Raw genomic sequence first — 18,707 nt, 5'->3', positions numbered from 1 at the left:
ACGCGACAGAATCGAAACTTAAAAAGCTCCGAGTTGGCATGGATTCGCTACTTGCCCGTCTGACCGCTGAGTCACCCAGAGCCAGCGATTCAGTGGTCAGACAGGCAAGTACCGAATCCATGCCAACTCGGAGCTTTTTAAGTTTCGATTCTGTCTCGAGCGCCCAGTCGGCAGCAAGGATTGTCGTCAACCCATCTGACTGCTGAAGCCTCTGTACCTCGCTACAGGCTCGGTTAGCGTGGCTTCATGCATCTTGTACAGTCGTTGAAAAATAATCATTTAGTGATATATGGAGGGCAAGATCATTCCATGTTGTTTACTTGTAGGTCTAAACTCAGCATTGCCTCACCTAATGCTACCACATTTGTCGCTGTGTAAATGCACACACTAGCTGTTGTGTCTGGCTTTCAGATAAAATGGCATTGAATTATTACTTGACAAAAATAAATGAATGAACTTGTAGCCGTAGGCTGCTCTTTGATTTATCAAAATGAATTGATAAATGGGACAAAAAAAAGGCGAGGCGCATAGCCACTAAACGGCAGAAAGGTTTTTTTTTTTTTTTTTTAATAAGTGACTCAAGTGATTCAAGTGATCCGTATAACTCGAATCCCCTCCTCGAAATGATCCAATCAGCCCGGATTGCCCAAAAGATTCGAGTTAAGCATCTCTACTTATGAACAAGTGAGATTTGCCAAATATCACCACTCGTACATTTGCATTCTAAGTCAACAAGATTAAGACTTTGCAGTTTTGGTGGAAGTTTGTTCTCTCCCAAGCCAAGCATCACTCTTTGAATGAAGCCGCAAGTGTTTTTCATAGCTTTAGGGTGGTCCAAATGTAAAGCATATGACAGTAGTCCAAACAAGAGGCAAAGTGCCTCAGGCAGGTTCTGTAGATCATCCATTACAATACCTCCCTCAACAATGAAGGCAGTCGACACTGGGTGAAGGTGGAGCTGGTTTGGAGTGAGTCGCACATCTTCACGGACAGATACTGGTGCCCAGGTCTCATCAGTGTCACAATCCTGTGATGAAACCAAACAAAAACATGACATTACAACAGGAAATTGTCACCATTTCATCTGTCCTGCCGACACTGCCTTCAAGCCTTGAGCATTAAAGGAATAGTCCAACAATTGGGAGTCAACCCCTTTTCTATCATTTTCACAGTGAGACAACATGATCAGTATCTGTTATGTGTCTGTACATCCAGCAGCTGGCTTTCAACTCTTAAAGGGACACTTTGTAATTTCTTCCCCCATCTAGTGGTACAATTTTATTTTGCAAAGTCGAATGAATTTGCTCTCTAGTGCCTCGTGTTTTCAAATGTGCGTTGCAACTTCTTGAACTACGGCAGGCGGTATGTGTCAAGATTCAAGAAGCTATAGCTTCAGACTCAAGGTCCACACAAACAAAAAGACATCAAGACACACAGTACAAAGGATTACATAACACACATACAATAACACTATAAATACAGATGACAGATAACATAAGTTGACATAGCCTTTGGTGTGCAAACAATGCAATTAGTCATATTCCGGGAGTTACCGGAAGTGACGTCGACCCAGCGGTAGCGTTAGCAGCAGTGTGTAGTTGCTATCTGGAAAGTGTTCTTTTAAATAAACTCCCGGTAAACTTACAAACTTTCTAATGCCTCGTTTTATGAGTTAAGAGCCTATGTGTACTACGGCAGAAGTTTGGTAACAATCAATGCATTATTAGTGGGATAATTTACGAGATAAAATCTATTTACCATTAGCGCCAGTAATAAGCCATTCGGCGGACGTGACGTCAAAATGACGTCATTTCCGCTTGCAGGCCTGGCGTTGGGGAAAACGCGATTCGAAGTGCTTTATGTCCCTCTCGGCACTTCGTCGTTTTTCATAGACCGGAAGGACATGGCAGCCTCCATAGAGCTTGCCCGCTCTATGTAGATACAGACAAGTTATTCTTCACTCAGGAGGATACCGTAAATCCTCTAATATAGGCCTGTATTCCATTACTGGCCGGGATTCTAATATTGGCCGGTCTCGCTGTCGGAGGAGGTAAATAATGGCCGGACTCTTATACAGGCCGGGTCTATAATTAGAACCAACGATTTCTCTGGGCAGCCTCAACATTATACCGGTGATCGTAACATACCAATCTAATTAAATTAATTAATTAATTAATTAAAAATAAAAAACGGCTATGGGTTTTCATCCGCCGCCTTAAAGACGAACAGCGGCTGGTGGAGTCCCAGTGCCACAGGGCGGCCGGTGGGGACCCACCTCCACCACAGCGGCGCAAGTGGAGGCAGCTGGAGGAGCGCCTTCAGCGGCTGCGCAGACAGTACAGGCGGGGAGGCAGGACGCTGGAGCAGGACTGGAGCGCTGCCCAGCGCTGCATCGTAAATTTTGAATAGTAGGCCGTTTTAAAATCATTGGGTTTTGCGTCCCTGATGTTTGTAGATGTTAATAGATGTTTATATAGGGACAAAAGAAAGCCTACAGTTTAGGCGAAATTAATTATTATTATTGTTTTTTTGTTGCTAATTTTAGTTGTATTTACCTCATTTTGAATGAAAAGTTAATAAAATGTTGTTGTTGATGTGGATCTTGTTGTTGTGTTGTTTGTTTGCATAGTGATTGTATGAGGATTGCACTTTAAGGTGCCCACTGGTTTCTCTAACCGTTGCTCTTTTTACGAGCAGGGAGGAAGTTCTGTGTGAGTTTATCCCTTAAGATCGGGGCTCACCTTCCTTTGTGGAGATGTGACGGGCAATATTTTTAACAACAGCAGGTTGCGTGTCTTCCGACAGTTGTCACAGCCTTGAATGCGCGATGAAGATTGTAACTCTGCGCACCCCAATTGAAAACTGAAACCAACATTTAAATTTGGTATTCCTTTTGCAGCCACGTGCATTTATCTAACCTGCTGTCCCCTCCACAAGCACAAGGCATGCATGAATTAATTGAAGTCATCTCCGATTCTGTGTGGGCTGAGATCTTGTTAATGATTGAAATACGTCATGAAGCTTTTCGTTAAATTACATTTGATTTGTATAGGCCTAATATCGAAAAACTTGCTCAAGATTTGATCTTTTTTTGCATCTTAACTCCCACGGTAACATAGGCTACACATTGCATTTGCTGGTTTTCTGGTGCTGTGCTGTCTTTGCGATGCGCATCTCCGCTTCACTTTGACAGCATTCTCAGCTGTCCACGCGTGTGGTGCTGAAATCGCGTGTCGGAATGGTGGTATGTTGAAAAGAAAAAATCATACCGCCATTCCGACAAAAGAAAAAATGAAATTCGGAATGACGGGACTTTTCATTTCTTAAAAAAAAGTCACCATTCCGACAATTGAACGTCAATGTCGGAATGTCGGAATGTCGGAATGGCAGCATGTAGCCTAACCTGCTAAAGGTGATGATACACCAGGCAACTTTTTGAGCAACACTTTTGGGCAACCTTGCTATAAGATTTTATTTGGACAGTTTCTCACTACAACACTTTTATCGGGAGGAATTGGATCCGAAGTAGACACATTTCCTTAGTCCTTTTATTGGAAGATTAACGAATCCAAGCCATAGCTTAGAACTACCGGTAGCTACGGTTGCCTGGTGATCAACTTGCTCTTGACTCGAATGTGTGAGACTTCAGTTTTCAGTCACCGCGCAGGCTAACGTTGTTAACCATGGCAGCAAGACGGAAAGTTGACATCAAGTTCAAAGAGAGCGTGCTGGAATATGCTGCAGAGAAATCTGGGGAGCAAGCTGCTAAACATTTTAAAATTGATCCGAAAAGAATAAGATACTGGAAAAAGCAGAAAATGGATCTAGCCGCGGCAAACAAAACGAGAGCAAGACTGCCAGGAGGAGGGAGAAAAAAGGTTAGCGACGAGTTGGACACAAAACTCTCTGACTGGATCCATTCAATGAGGGACGATCATAACCGAGTGTCGAGAGCAATGATCCGACACAAGGCTCTGGAAATCTACCCTACAGTGAGTGATGGTGACGGCGCGCGGTTTCTTGCTAGCAGGGGTTGGCTGCAAAAGTTTTTAAACCGGAATGGCTTAGCATTGCGACGTCGCACCACAATGGCTCAGAAGGACCCAGATCTCCTCACAGAGAAACTTGTCTCATTCATGGACTACGTGAGCAAGACTGTCGTCTCGAAAAAAATTTCAGAGAAGGACATAATTGCAATGGATGAGACTGCCGTATGGTTCGATATGGTGTCGCCCACTACCATTGACGTAAGAGGGACGAAGAGCGTTGCGCTCAAAACAACTGGCCACGAGAAAAGCCATCTCACTGTTGTCCTGGCTGCCAAGGCTGATGGCACTAAACTCAAGCCTTATGTCGTCTTCTGGGGGGCCATCCGTGAAGTGAAGGCAATGCAGCAAGAGATCTCACGAGCAGTCATCGCCACATCTGCCAACGGCTGGATGAATGACGACTTGACCACAGCATGGCTCAGGTCAGTGGTAGGCAAATTCAGTTTTCGCCCGCGCCTGCTGGTGTGGGATGCCTACCGCTGTCACATCAGCACCGCTACCAAACAGGAATTGAGGCCCTACAACATCACAACCGTGGTGATCCCAGGAGGCTGCACTAAGTATGTGCAAGCCCCCGATGTCATGTGGAACCAGCCGTTCAAAGCAAGCCTACATGCTTCTTATGATGAGTGGATGGCTGGAGACACAGACAAGCAATACACCAGTGGAGGGAACCTAAAAGCACCATCTCGCCGTCTGCTTGTGGACTGGGTTCTCGCTGCTTGGGACAAGTTGGACAAGGACCTGATCATCAAGTCCTTCAAAGTGTGTGGGCAGTCTGTGAAACCCGACGGGAGTGAGGACGACCTCATACTGTGCTTCCGAGAGGGACAGGTAATAATAACTATTTGTATAGCACAGTTCATACAAGACTTGCAGCTCAATGCGCTTTACAGTCAGATTACCGGTAACAACAAAGTTAAACCAAAATTAAAGAAAATTAAGTAAAATAAAAAATAAATAAGTATATGGTAGGTTGAAATTAGCATTCACTTCTATCACTATCGCATTCGTGAGTGAGCCTGTCCACTGTGACTTGCAATAACGGCCAAACTAAATGAATACCGATATCGTTTTTTACAGCCCTGCGCTGCTGGACGACAGCCCCTGACTGCTGCCCGTCTGCGTGAGGAAGAGAACAGACAGGCAGCAGAACATGAGGAGGACGAAGAAGAGCTGTACAGTAATGAACTTGTTGTAGAGACTGGCGCGAGTGATGAGGAGATTACGGGGAGAGATGAAGAGGAGGAGGATTAAACAGAATGGGAGGATTTAATTTTTATTTTTTTACCGTTAACGAGACAATTTGAGTGAGCGGTAGGTTGCCTTTTGTTAAATACCGGTAGGCTACCGTAATTATCACCATGGTTAATGTTTGCTACGTTTCTGTTACTGTACTTGTTCAATAAATGAACCTAGTATTTTATAGGTTCAAATAGACACAAAATCTCGTTTTTATTCATTCCACTGGTAGTCTGTTTTGCTCAAATAGAAATAGAGGCCTGTCTCTAATTCTGGCCTCCTTCCAATAATGGCCGGGACCAAGATGCACGTGAGTGAATAAAGGCCCCGGCCTATATTAGAGGATTTACGGTAAGTGAGATTTTTGACAGAGATAATTTTACACCAATGAGGACTAATTTATGAATGAATATGTTGATTTGAGCTAATAAATGACTTAATTTATTACATAGTGTCCTTTTAACATCGCGGCTTAGTTCAGCGCAAACAACGGCAGTGGATACAAGTCAGTGGCATACTCGGTAAAAGTGGGCCGGTCTGATGTTGGGGCCACAAGGGCCGGTGTTCTCTTCTTTTTTTCTTTTGGGCCGGTGCTCAGTCATGGCAGTGGGTTGATTACGTGATGCTACCGCTGTCCCTGGACCGCCTCCACTGGCAGCTCTCGACTTCATTTTATTTGTTTGCAGACGCATCCTGAAGGAACACGTCAGTGCACTCGGTCAGTGGTGTTTGAAAGATGGAAAGTTGAAAGATCAAGGGTGGCACGGAGAAGGCTAGAATTAAAAAGAGGAAAGCTCTGGAAACAGACGCAGCTAAATATGCAAATATAAAACTTTTTCACGAAAACGAGCTTGCGGTTTGTAACTTCAAATGAGGACGATGAAACTGGCAATATGTTGAACTCTGCCTGCAAACCACCGTTCAAGTTCATTAATTATCAAGTCAGTGAATTGTGTGGCGTTGTGGCTTATAACACAACATTATGTAATTCAAATAATTGTATGATGCGACGTGACATAACTGTGAAACTTTGTCCTGTAGCAAACAGCTAAATGCTGCTTCTCCATGTTTAGTCTGGACTCTGGACTGGACCAGCTGACCTGAGTCCTTGGATCTAAGAGCTCTGCTGGGTTTATATTCTCTGAACATATCACAGATGTATTTTGGGCCTAAACCGTTCTGGGATTTGTAAACCATCAGCAGGCTTTTAAAATCTATTCTGTGACTGACTGGAAGCCAGAGTAAAGATTTTAAAGCTGCTGTGATGTGTTCAGATCTCTTAGTCCTGGTTAAAACTCCAGCAGCAGCGTTCTGGATGAGCTGCAGATGTTTAATGCTCTTTTTGGGAAGTCCAGTTAAAAGAGCATTACAGAAATGGAGTCTACTGGAGATGAATGCATGGATGAGTTTCTCCTGGTCTGTTTGGGAGAGGAAACCTTTAATTCTGTTGATGTTTCTGAGATGGTAAAAAGCTGCCTTGGTGACAGCTTTGATGTGGCTGCTGAAAGTCAGATCTGAGTCTATCAACACTCCGAGGTTACCAACTTGGTCAGTGATTGTAAGGTCCCGAGTCTCAAGATATTTACCAACGCTGACCCTCTTCTCTTTGCTACCAAACAGAATGATCTCAGTTTTGTCTTCATTTAATTGTAGAAAATTCTCTTTCATCCAGGTGTTTACTTTCTCCAGACACTGACACAGTACGTCTGCTGGGCTGCAGTCGTCCGGTGACAGAGACACATAAAGTTGTGTATCGTCTGCATAACTGTGATGATTGATGTTAAAGTTCTGCAATATCTGACCCAAAGGCTCCTATCATATGTCAAACTGTAACAGATACAGACTATGTAATGAGACTGATCTGACAAAGAAACCATTAACTTTAAGTAAACTCCCAGCAACCGTTGGTAGAGACAAAACATCATCAGTGTACGATTTATAACATTTAAAGACATGCTATGCAACTTTTTCATGGTCATAAAATTGCTTGGCAAATTGCTTGGCTGACCCGTTCCGATGAAAACGGTGACATTTCCATCTCCATCTGGTGGCCCTAGCCCGAAACAGCGCTTGCAACTTTGCCTGTGGCGCTGCGTGCTTTGTTTAGCTCTGGAAGTCTTGCGACACACGAGAGCTGAGAACTACTGCTGCACGGCAGGTCGTAAGGGCTGTGAGCCGAGCCAGGTATGATATAGTACAAGACAAACATGCACATATGGTTTACAATTCATTCTTTGCTTTTATACTGCTTTGATAATTACTTTTACTACATACCTTTGAAGACATCGCGAACCTCCGTCGTCTTCTCCAACTCTCTGCCAGTGTCTTGAAAAATAAACCGTAAATTGCCTCTGGTGGGTTTACGATAGTCTGGCTAGACTGTCGCCTATTTTCTACGGAGCTCCCCCTACAACTTTGGGGTGTGTATTGCATGGTAAACAAACCCCGTATTACTGAGCCCTGCTTTAATATGTGTGAGTGGAAACATGTCTCAGAGAAGAAGATAGATAGCTCTTGGTATATTAGTGGTGGGGAAACATCAATTTAACATGAAAGCACTGGAATAATTAAGGAGCTAAATAGGTCTAAACTCTACTTTTGAAAACTTGGTAAAAAAAAATTATTAACAATAAATGAATGAAACCCTTTTAAACCATAAAATTTCACTAAATTTTTATGATAAAAGATGTTTATGCCCCTTTTCCACTGAACATTTTCGTAACGGTACGGCTCGGCACAGTACGACTCTTTTCCATTGCAGGTTGAAGGTGGGACCCGTTACGATTTTTAGTACCTGCTTCAGAGGTGGGTCTAGTCGGGCCGAGCCGACACTAAAACGTCACATGATCAGTGCTGTCCACTGATTGGTCAGGTGAAATTACGTCATACAAGTGATGAAGCTCGGGGAGCTTTAAATAATCACCCGCCATGTATGAAAACACACCTGCGAGAGCAACAGAGAAGTATTACCTGAGAGAATAAACAGAATTGCGAAGATGGAAGACCAGAGAAGGAAAGCCAACCCATGGACCCTAACTGACTTCACGTTAAGCTGGGCATACACTGTGCGATTTTTTTCAATCGCGGTATTCAGCTGCTGCTCATACTGTACGAGTGAATCGCAAGGGTTAAAACGTCGCAGCTCACGATTCCTGTTCTCATACTGTACGATCCGATGGTCTGATGCGATCTGGCTGCTCACACTACACGACACGTCGGACTCGGTCGGAGTTGTTCTGTTGTCTTCTTCTTCTTCTTCTGTTGACAATTTTCTCTTCCGTATCTATGTTCGCGCATGCGTAGTGTGACAGGATGAGGTAAATCGGCTCTTGCAACTGCTTAAACTGTGCGAGAGCCTCACGAGGGGCGACCAGGATTTCAAACAAGTTTGATTTTCATCCGATCGATCGGGAGGTGGTCGGGAGGGCTTGTCATATGGTTTATGGCTTGTTTGTCGTTACCCCATGTATACTACACGAAGCGAGACGCACGATTGAGCCAAACTCGGCCCGATCTCCAAAATAGTCGCATGAGTGAAAATCTTGTCGACATCAGGCCAAAAATCGCACAGTGTATGCCCAGCTTTAGTGGTGACCGGGCCGACTCCGCCCACTTCCAGGTCACTGTTTGTGTGGAAAAGGAAATGGTACTGGTGCCGTGCCGTGCAGTGTTGCGCTCAGTGTTGGTCAAGTTACTTTTAAAAAGTAATTAGTTATAGTTACTAGTTACTGCTCCCAAAAAGTAATTGAGTTAGTAACTCAGTTACCACATTGTAAAAGTAATTAGTTACTCAGCAAAGTAACTTTGGCGTTATTTTTTATGTTCTATAACGCTGTTATGTTCTATAACATCTTTAACATCAGATATGTTTATATTAACTGATTGAATTCATTCAAGGTAAACACAAGAAACTTGTGCAAAAGGAAAAAATAAAATCAGGGACTCAGTGAATATTTCCCTATATAGAAGATATAAAAACACTAAATACAGTAATTTAGAACATTCAGTATTTATTTGAAATCAGTAGATTGCAGCCTGCCATATGATGCATAGAAATAAATTAATAAATAAATTCTGAGCCGAAAAAGGAGTGTTGTTTGTTTTCGAGTGGCTCCGTCTCCTTCGCTGGGGCTCACGCTAGCTGCATTTGGGCTTGGAGTTGGGTCAGCAGCTGCAGAAGCAACAAGTGCTTCATATTCGCATGGGTTGATGTAAGGTGCTTCATTAGATTTGAGTTACTTGAGGCAGATGTGGATAAAGTTTTTTTCCCTGGGCATAGCGTGCATGTTACATACACATTCTTGCCTTTTATCTCCACGGGTGAGAAGTAGTGCCGTTCCAGTTAGAGAACGCTACCTGTGAACTTCCCTGGCTCGTCGCCGCTGTCTTGTGTGTGTTTAACGCGTGCAGCGAGACCGCGTGAGCAGGGCTTCCGCCCACACAGCCAATCATCATCGCATTTGCAATGGTGTCATCATCCCCACCCCTGCTCTCTCCAGGCAGCATGCAGCTGTAGCCTAAAGCCTACAACCAAATTGTAGTAACACGCCACTTTATATTCTCAGTAACGATAACGGCGTTGTAACGATGGGAAAAGTAATTAATTAGATTACTCTGGAAAAATAACGCCATTAGTAACGCCGTTATACTTAAACACCGTTACTCCCAACACTGGTCGCGCTATATCGAACCGAGTAGAGTAGGGCTAGCTCGGCAATGGAAAAGAGCCATAAGTTTCTAATGTGCTAAATTACTGAGTAAATTACTGACAGAGGTCACCTTCACTTTAAGCCTTTTTTAGATGAAGCCCAAAGCCACCATATCCATGAGAAATTCTCACAAGATTGGGTATTACATAAACAAACCCTATCAGGTCCGACTCATGTGGGAATGCAGACTGAAACAGTTCTCCTGGGGAAGGGCGGCTATCAGAACGGAATTCGAGGAGGACCGTTCTTAGAGCTGCGTCCTTAGAGCTGCGTCCTTAGAGCTGCGTCCTTAGAGCTGCGTCCTTAGTGCTGCGTCCTTAGAGCTGCGTCCTTAGTGCTGCGTCCTTAGTGCTGCGTCCTTAGTACTGCGTCCTTATGCTGCGTCCTTAGTGCTGCGTCCTTAGTACTGCGTCCTTATGCTGCGTCCTTAGTACTGCGTCCTTAGAACTGCGTCCTTAGTACTGCGTCCTTATGCTGCGTCCTTAGTGCTGCGTCCTTATGCTGCGTCCTTAGTGCTGCGTCCTTAGTACTGCGTCCTTATGCTGCGTCCTCAGTGCTGCGTCCTTAGTACTGCGTCCTTATGCTGCGTCCTTAGTGCTGCGTCCTTAGTACTGCGTCCTTAGAACTGCGTCCTTAGTACTGCGTCCTTATGCTGCGTCCTTAGTGCTGCGTCCTTAGTACTGCGTCCTTATGCTGCGTCCTTAGTGCTGCGTCCTTAGTACTGCGTCCTTATGCTGCGTCCTTATGCTGCGTCCTTAGTACTGCGTCCTTAGAACTGCGTCCTTAGTACTGCGTCCTTATGCTGCGTCCTTAGTGCTGCGTCCTTATGCTGCGTCCTTAGTGCTGCGTCCTTAGTACTGCGTCCTTATGCTGCGTCCTTAGTGCTGCGTCCTTAGTACTGCGTCCTTATGCTGCGTCCTTAGTGCTGCGTCCTTAGTACTGCGTCCTTAGAACTGCGTCCTTAGTACTGCGTCCTTATGCTGCGTCCTTAGTGCTGCGTCCTTAGTGCTGCGTCCTTAGAGCTGTGTCCTTAGAGCTTAGGGGTGTGCAAAATAATCGTCATGACGATGCATCGCGATTCTAATTTTCGCGATCTACTGCATCGATTCTGGACGCCAAGTATCGATTATTAAAAAAAAAAAAAAAATTTTTTTTTTTTTTTTATGCCTTTAATGATAGGACACATGCAATTGATGCATTTCGCTGCAAGGGATGTTTGCAATATATGTATATATTTTTTATAGTTGTATAAAGCCTATGCACTTTTTTTTGTCTGTACTGATCATCCCTATTTTATTATTTTAAGTTTTATAAATCCTATGCACTTTTTGTGATGAGTGTGTCCAGTAATAGTAATATTTGTGTCCAGTAATATTTGTTTTAATGGCAATACCTCCAAAAGTTGTTTCAATAAATACAGTTATGAATTGATTTGCTTTGAGTTATGTATCAATTGAAGACACTATCCAGATCATACACAGCCAGTCAGCCACTGGTAATGGCTGTATTTTTTTTTAAGTATGTTCAGTGAAAATATCGCAATGCATCGCGATGCATCGCAATAATTCAAGTATCGTGATGCATCGTGATAGAATCGCATCGTGGCATGTGAATCGTGATTCGAATCGAATCGTGACTTCTTTGCCAATACCCACCCCTATTAGAGCTGCGTCCTTAGTGCTGCGTCCTTAGAGCTGCGTCCTTAATACTGCGTCCTTAGAACTACGTCCTTAGAACTCAGCCTTAGAGCTGCGTCCTTAGTGCTGCGTCCTTAGAGCTGCGTCCTTAGTGCTGCGTCCTTAGAGCTGCGTCCTTACGGTAGGCGTCCACTATTCCGGCACGTCAAGCCGTATCCAACGCATTCAATTCATTTTCAATGAAATCCGGCCGATCGTTGTCGCCGTGCTCGCAAAGCATGCTGGGATTCCGGCACGGCGAGCGGCGGACCTGCGGCACGTCAAAAAGTTGGGCTCGGCCGAACTTTATGCAAATTTGCCACGGCAGACGGAGTGCGTTATCCAATGACAGTAGATCATGTGATCTCCTGTGTCGCAGCAGCAGCAGCAGCACAGCAGCTCTCCTCGCTCGCAGATCCACAGCCATGGTGAAATACGAAATAATGTTCCATTGCTGACGATTTATACACATTCATTTCCCTCCAAAACTCAAATTTTTAGAGGGAGAAACTTCGGTTGGTTAAAATCACAAGTTGTTTACTTTCCCCCGGAGCCATTCTACACGCCCCACACACCCACTGTAGTAGCAACACGGCGACAACTAGGCATCCAATCCGGCGAGTTACGTTGACGTGCCGGAATAGTGGACGCCTAGCCTTAGTTCTGCGTCCTTAGTGCTGCGTCCTTAGAGCTGCGTCCTTAATACTGCGTCCTTAGAACTACATCCTTAGAACTGCGTCCTTAGAGCTGCGTCCTTAGTGCTGCGTCCTTAGAGCTGCGTCCTTAGAGCTGCGTCCTTAGTACTGCGTCCTTAGAACTGCGTCCCTAGTACTGCGTCCTTAGAACTGCGTCCTTAGAACTGTGTCCCTAGTACTGCGTCCTTAGAACTGCGTCCCTAGTACTGCGTCCTTAGAGCTGCGTCCTTAGAGCTGCGTCCTTAATACTGCGTCCTTAGAACTGCGTCCTTAGAGCTGCGTCCTTAGTGCTGCGTCCTTAGAGCTGCGTCCTTAGTACTGCGTCCTTAGAACTGCGTCCCTAGTACTGCGTCCTTAGAACTGCGTCCTTAGAACTGTGTCCCTAGTACTGCGTCCTTAGAACTGCGTCCCTAGTACTGCGTCCTTAGAACTGCGTCCCTAGTACTGCGTCCCTAGTGCTGCGTCCCTAGTGCTGCGTCCTTAGTGCTGCGTCCTTAGTGCTGCGTCCTTAGTGCTGCGTCCTTAGAGCTGCGTCCTTAGTGCTGCGTCCATAGAGCTGCGTCCTTAGTGCTGCGTCCTTAGTGCTGCGTCCTTAGAGCTGCGTCCTTAGAACTGCGTCCTTAGAGCTGCGTCCTTAGTGCTGCGTCCTTAGTGCTGCGTCCTTAGAGCTGCGTCCTTAGTGCTGCGTCCTTAGTGCTGCGTCCTTAGAGCTGCGTCCTTAGAACTGCTCTGTCCGAATGTAGCTATTGAATCAAAGTTCTTTTCCTAAATCTCTCCTATTGCTCTACACTTTACATTAGCCTGGCATGCATGGTTAGCTGGGAACAGATAAAATAACTGCTTTTGTACATTTTTAAGAATCTTGAACAAGCTATGTGAAAAAAATGATCATGAATTCCTTAGAAAGACATTAAATTTCAGTTTACGTGACCTCCACTGTAGCTGTCACGTTTTATTTATAAGTCAGATCATAAGCTGTAAATAGATATGGATAGGACAGTTACAAGTAGTTTCCTTGTGATCCAGCAGCATTTTAATATATTTCATAAAGCTGAGCATGTCATTTAAAGTTGGTTAGATTTTTTTCAAAGAAAAAGTGACAGTCCTCGTCCCATTGCTACCTCTTTGCTGATCTCTATGTTTGTTAAAGGAATGTGAGAGGGTGTGGCTGTAACTCATCTCAAACAGCAGGAGAGAATATAGACCAGTTTTCTTCTTCATTTGGTGTAACCCTTTAACTTCCACATTGAGACAAAAGCAAAGTGTAACCCGGGTTAGTTAAACTCCAGGTTATTTGTAGTTGCTTTAAAAATGATGTTTATATGATGTATTTATGTTCTAAATGTTTCTTTTAAAATTTAAATTCATGACTGTTTTTCCTCAAGAGTTGAGCAGTAAAAACAAACCTGTATATGCGTTATTGTCCCTTTTAATGAGGTGGCGATTGTTTAGCACTATTTTTCTGAGCCAAAAACTGACAGGAGTGTGCATCTTACCTCAGCGCAGATCTCTGCAAGTCCCCACGATCGCTGCGTGTGTGCGAGCTGAAAGAGAAGAGAAGAACGAAAGAAATTAGAATTGAAGTGTTAAAAAAACCCCAGAACTCAGAAGTCAAAAACTGAAGAGAAGAGACAGAGAGTGAGAAAAGACTATCGGCAAGCTACGAGTTGAGTAGGACGACGTAAATTGTTGTGAATCAACTGAACGTTCAACATGCTAACAAGGTTCGAGTATTAGCTGCCTAGCTAGCTACCAGACAGCGGCAAGATGAATGACAACAGGAATGTCAACGGATACCAATTATCTTGCAAGAGTCCTCCACCTGTGTCCTCAGTCCTCGGTTCCTGTCCTTTCATCCATCTCCATCTTGGTTGCTGCTCCCCTTCGGACGAGGGGTTGTCCACATCTTCATCTCCATCGCAATACTCACCGTTAAGGGCCATTTATGCCAGACGACATTCGTCTGTCCGGTCCATACGTTGCTCCCGGAGCTTCTGTTTATGCCTCCGTCCGTATTGCGCACGTCCGTAAGAAATCCTCTAGAGGGCGGTATATATTGAGTCATTGTCGGCCGCGGGTTTGAGAAACATGGCATCAATTGAGGAAGTTGCAGTTCTCTATCTATTATGGCAGCACACGAAGAAACCGCGTAAAAGTCGGCGCACAAGAAGATGGAGTGTGCGCCCTCTCAATGCGACAAGGCTGGAAGACGGGGAATTTGTAGCGCTAGTTTTGCCAATGCGTCAATTGGATCCAGAGAAGCATTTCAAATACTTTAGGATGTCAGTCGCGACCTTCGGCAGCCTCCTCGCCCGGGTCATGCCCCTCATCGTTCACGAGGAATGTCACAGGGCACCGGTGAGTGCGTTTGAGCGTCTGGCAGTGACCCTAGGGTACCTGTCAACTGGGATGACCCAAACCGCGTTGGCTGCCAGCTATAAATTGGGCATAGCGACGGTGTCCAGTATAATCAAGGAGGTGTGTGTGGCTTTGTGGGTGGCTTTGGAAGAGGAGGTCAAATTCCCTACCCACTGGGAACCCATCCGTGATGGCTTTTGGGAGCAGTGGAACTATCCCAACTGCGTCGGGGCCATCGACGGGAAACATGTGAGAATTAAAGCGCCAGCCAATAGTGGTACAAGTTTCTTCAACTACCGCGGCTTCTTCAGCTTCATTCTCATGGCGGCTTGCGACGCAAAGTACCGATTCACATATGTTGACATTGGGGCCCACGGTAAGGAGAGCGATGGCGGCGTCCTCTCCAGGAGCAAGTTTGGAAAGGAACTCCTTCAAGGCTCCCTACTCTCAGTGCTGCCGTGCGCACCTCTGCCAGGGACAGATGTCCTGACCCCTCCTGTGTTCGTGGCGGATGAGGCCTTCCCGCAGAAGATCAATCTGATGCGCCCTTATCCAGGTGCGTATGCGTGCGCTATTGCGCGTCAATGTTTATGTAAACCTGTGTAATTAATTACCAAAACGGCAAGAAAAGCATTCTACCTATGTAAGCACACACATAATTTCATTTCAGCCTCGATGCTCTTAAAATAGGCTACAAGCCTACATTGTAATGCATTCTTGCAAGAACTCTACAATATATCTTCTGAAAATATCTAATCCATTGCATGCCTACCTTGTCCAGTTCAACCCTTAACACAACCTAAAAGATACTTTACAATGTCTGTCTTGGACATGCGTTGTATTATTGTATTATTGAAGAAAGGCTAGGTTGTTCTAATACAAATATTTTATGTTTATAGGATCTCAACAGCTCAACCATGAGCAAAAGGTCTATAATTACAGGCACAGCAGAGCAAGGCGGGTCATTGAGAACTCGTTCGGCATTCTTGCTGCCAGGTGGCGAGTAATGGCCCATGCTATGGAGTGTTCCGTGGAGACTGCAGAAGTGGTGACCAAGGCCTGCATTGCTCTCCACAATTTCCTGGCCAGAGGAGATGAGGACCTGCCAGAGGAGAGGCAGTACATCCCCCCGGGAATGGCTGACAGGGATGGGGTGCCCTGAGAGTGGAGGGCAATTGTGCAGGCAGACACCAGCCTCAGACCTGCCCATTGCATCACATCTGCGAGGTCGACACAGGATGGGTTGGCTGTAAGGGAGATCTTCAAGGAGTACTTCCAGACAGATCAAGGAAGGCTGGAGTGGCAGGACCAGCATGTCCGACGCGGCACACTTCAGAATTTGTGAAAGTCATTAGCTATTGCTACTTTATTATTTATTTATTGCTATTTCTGTTAATAAATCACTGAGCAGTTATTACAATACCTGTCTACTGTCTGATGATACTTAAATGATAACAAACAACTGTTATGACATTTCATTTATTAAAGGGATACCTTTTCCAAAAGGAGCAAGGATGCTGCTAGGGGACCAGAACACCCCATCTGGGGGGGCTGGCATGGTTAAAGTGCAACAACAAAGTAATGTCATATGAAACAAAATACAGAACAGGAACAAAACAAAATTCATTCAGAAAATAGTGCAACAATCCCACATATAAAGTGCAACATAACAATAAGTGCCAACAAGTGAATACAACAACTGAATATGATGAGTGAATACGAAGTGATGAACTCAGAAACCAACAGATGATGCCATCTAAAAATTAATCCTAAAATGGATTAATTGTAAGATAGCATCAACTGTTGGATTTCCTTCATCAGACTCTTGCCATCAGCTGGTGGAAGGTCGTGCAGGAAAGTGTTTAGGTAGGTGGTGAAAGAGCTAAACACGTCCTTTTGGCGGGACTCCTGCCGCAGCTCTTCTAGCCTGCCGAGCAGGGCCGCACCAACTGGATCCATTTCATTGTTGTCCTTCTTCCTTTTCGCAGCTGCTGGTGATGATGCTGTTGGTGCGGGTGGTGCAGAGAGTTGTTGTGACCCCTCAGATTGTGGAGTGTCATCTTCCTCATCATCATCATCCTCCTGTTGCTCCTCCCCCTCCATTAGCGCCTCCTCATGCACTTCACCCTAGAAGTAAACAATTATAGAGGGTTAGACTATACTGTCAATACTCATTAATAAAGTAATATCAGAGTATACACAGAGTAATGAAATGCAGTTAAGCTTCTAATCATACGTTGCACAAAAAAGACAGCAACCAACGTAGAGACTGTGGGGTGTTTAAAACACACACACACACACACACAGGTGCAGTTAGAGACTGGAGTAGAGTAGAGTAAACAAACGGGTGGACTGTGCTGTATTAAACACACACACTAACCAAAGAAAAGACATACAGTTGTGGCATGCTTGCTGGGCTTTCATGTAACATTCACTGGCTGCTCCGAGGGTCGCTTTGCATTAGTGATAATGCTCTTAGAGCACCTTGCAGAGCTTTCATTGATCTGGCTGATATGTCATGTCCAGGGGCTGCTCTAAGGGCAACTTGCAAAGTATGTGCAAAATGTGAAGTAGGGTCCATTGGTAACAACTTAACGCTATGAATGAAATGAATGCAAATTGGACAGTCGTATGGACGGAAAGGATCTCAAAGCACACAAAAAGAACACTTACGTCAAAGTTGCTCGAGGTCTTCCTGTGTTTTATGTGGACCTTTAACCATGCCAGCCGGCGCAATATTGGATGTTCTGGTCCCCCGGCAGCATCCCCGCTCCTTTTAGATGACGCATCCCTGTGCGCCCGAACAAATTTATCCCTCGCCAAATTCCATTTCGTCTGCACATCCTTCGCCGACAGACCCACCACACTGCCTATCTCCTCCCAACTGTTTCGACAGCGTTGTTTGTCACGGTGCCCAGGCACCGTGGCGTCATACAAATGTATATACCCCCTATAAACCATCTCACAAATGCTCTCCTCCATTACCGCCATTTTTAAATCTCCTACTCTTCGTTCTTCTTCTTCCTCCATAACTTCCGGAGCCAACACGCTCCTGACTCTCTACTGCCCCCACAAATTCCTCTGGTATTGCTTCGTTTCGAGCTCACCGGATTGCTAAGCTCTTGACCTACGGACAAACTGACGGATGAAACGACCCCCGGAACCGGGTGAAAGCGTCCGTTTCCGTAATTACCGTAGGGCATAAATGGGCCTTTAAACTTTCACTGTTAAAGAGGGCGGTAGGACTTTGAGTGCACTCATTCAATTTTATTTTGGCCTATTGTTCCGTTCATTTGAACTTTTGGGACAATTTACTTTAAATACCTGAGATCTCAGAGGTTTTCATTTAACATTTTTGTTTCAATTGTGGTCCAAATAACTAAGAAAGTTAAAACAACTGTATGCTTTGAGTTATGATGTATGAGATACTGTGATATTTCTGCAGTATTCACTTTAATTTACTTACCCTTTTTGAGAAATTGTCATGTGAAAGAGCTTTATGACAATATACTTTCTTTAAACTTTCATTCTGTTGTTGTGTGTTATTTGGGGTAGATATTACTGGTCCAAATCAAAAATTAGTCTGGTAAATATGGGCAGTCTCATCATCGAGTCTAGTTAAAGTTGAGCCTCATTCTTCCTATTTGATATTTAGCACAGTCTTAAAGTGACAGGTGCAGGAAGGGGTTACAAAAGGAAAAATGTTTCTTTGCATTTTTCCATTTCCTCTGACCAATAATAATCAGGATGAATGCTTTTTTAACAAATGATTTCACACTTTATTGTAAAAGTATGAATAGGATAGAAATAGTATGAAAAACTTTTGTTTAGCATTACATACCTAAACCATGTTTAGAGATAGTTTAGGTAGGTTCACTTCCCCTAATCTTTGATAAGATAGACTCTATCTTATCCTATCTAACCAACAGGACAATCACAGACACAAGTACGCTATCAGAAGCTAAGAGGAGATCAAAT

Source organism: Odontesthes bonariensis, chromosome 7, assembly GCF_027942865.1.
Source record: "Odontesthes bonariensis isolate fOdoBon6 chromosome 7, fOdoBon6.hap1, whole genome shotgun sequence".
Taxonomy (NCBI): Eukaryota; Metazoa; Chordata; class Actinopteri; order Atheriniformes; family Atherinopsidae; genus Odontesthes; species Odontesthes bonariensis.
Note: the sequence above shows the minus strand (reverse complement) of the source record.